The sequence below is a fragment of the Myxine glutinosa genome, unplaced genomic scaffold, assembly GCF_964187855.1.
Source record: "Myxine glutinosa unplaced genomic scaffold, kmMyxGlut1.1 SCAFFOLD_3817, whole genome shotgun sequence".
In the NCBI taxonomy this organism is placed as follows: Eukaryota; Metazoa; Chordata; class Myxini; order Myxiniformes; family Myxinidae; genus Myxine; species Myxine glutinosa.
In genome coordinates this window covers 7,024-8,839 of record NW_027619909.1, presented here as the reverse complement: position 1 = coordinate 8,839, position 1,816 = coordinate 7,024, and the positions used below count along the sequence as shown (strand labels likewise).

The 1,816-nt window shown below is 38.5% G+C and overlaps 1 long non-coding RNA gene across 1 annotated transcript; it reads left to right on the top strand.

Moving 5' to 3' along the window:
• Window positions 1–394: 394 nt before the first annotated feature.
• Window positions 395–1,487, top strand: LOC144889440 (uncharacterized). Its single transcript, XR_013621743.1, has 3 exons — window positions 395–601; window positions 880–1,003; window positions 1,224–1,487. It is a non-coding gene; the product is annotated as an uncharacterized LOC144889440 (long non-coding RNA).
• Window positions 1,488–1,816: the final 329 nt, after the last annotated feature.

Below are 1,816 nucleotides of genomic sequence, written 5' to 3'. Positions count from 1 at the left end.
TGTTTTGTGAACTTTTTTACCAGTTGCCTTTTCAATTATACTTATTTGATATTTTTTACATTCATTTTGTTTTCCATTTATATACCACTCGAACCTTTTCTAATTAATAGCTCACTGTTGAGAAATGACGTTGTTTCACTTGGATAACTTCCAAGGAATTCTCTTTGTCTTGTTTCCTGTTTTTCACAAACACACGCCCTCAGTTTCCAAAAGCTGACAAGCACTTCAGTTCCCCGAAATACATTTTGTTCATTATAAAAAGAGAGGTCTCCGAATGGGACATTTAAACATTGTGAACGAAGATGAGCTTGTCTTATTCCAGTCTTTCCTCTGATGAAGAATACTCGCCAGGACATTGGTAAGTTCATTTGGTATTAAACACTGTTAATGAGAGCTTTGTATGTGATTAATTATACAACTAATAATTTATTTTTCCTATTCATTGCAGCAATTCAAATATTGTAAATATCCTGGCAGAATTTCAAGTTGTTTCTCAAGAGTTCCACAACGAACTGAATACGGGTTTGAATAACCTACCTCCGAGATGGTGGGCTCAGAATGAATTCAATGTTTCACCGTTCTTAGAAAATTCACGTGAAAGGTATGATAGAAAATAAAAAACGAGAGGTGTGTGCATGTGTGTGTGCATGTGTGTGTGTGTATGTGTATGTGTGTGCATGTGTGTCTGTGATTAAAATAGAGAGATCGAATTGTGAGGAACAGAAATGAAAAAATGAGATTGTGTGTGTGTGTGTGTGTGTGTGTGTATGTGTGTGTGTGTGTATGTGTGTGTGTATGTGTGTGTGTATGTGTGTGTGTGTGTGTGATGTTTTGTCAAGCTTACTTCAGCATAGTAATTTCTCCTTATTTTGTTTGCAGCCTCGAAGACCAAAGCTTGGAGTGGGACGATTTTGGACTCCATAGGAATGGTTATTTCCTACCAACCTGTGAACCTCTACATTTTCAACTCAACGATCTTGACGCTAAGCTGGATTTTTTCGAGGTAAGCATGTGTGTACGTGTGTGTGGTTCACCGTTTATAATAGGTACACCATATCCCTGCGCATCGTAAGAGGTGATTCAGGGTTGGTGTCAGGAAGGGCATCCGACCCTATATTAATAATAATAATAATAATACATTTATTTTGTATAGCGCTTTTCAAGACGCTTTGACATGGAACATAAATATGAAATAAATATCTCTCCCCTCTTGTCTTTAATAGAAAGAGATTCAAAACCTGAAGACATCTGCTGAACCAACCTTTGACTTGTGCTGGGAAGAAATTGATGACTTATGCTGGGGAGAAGTTGAATGTATACCTCAAGAAAAATGTTTTAATAATATAAAGATTTTAATGTTTTCAATATTTATATATATTTGTTTTGTTTACAATTATTTAATTATTAATTACAAAAAGAGAATAAAGGAGGGAACGGGGAGGTGCACCCCTGCCAAAGACCCTTCACCCCCCTCATCCCACCCCTCCCCTCCCCTTGTGTGTGTGGGGAAGGTGGGGGTGGGATGAGGGGGGTGAAGGGTCAAGGGTGGGGGTGCACGGAGGGTGGGGGATGATGGGTGTGGTCTGTGTGGGCGGGGTCTGTGTGGGCGGGGTCTGTGTGGGCGGGGTCTGTGTGGGCGTGGTCTGTGTGGGTGTGGCTTATGATTTTAATTTATTTAAATTTTTTTTTATTACCACTAATTAAATTAGCTAATCTGGGTGGGGTGAATAGAAATGTTGTTTAATGAATTATTAGCTTTGTTTTTTGTAATTCTTGCGAGTAAAATGAACCCAAGATTTCTTCTCGATTTATATCA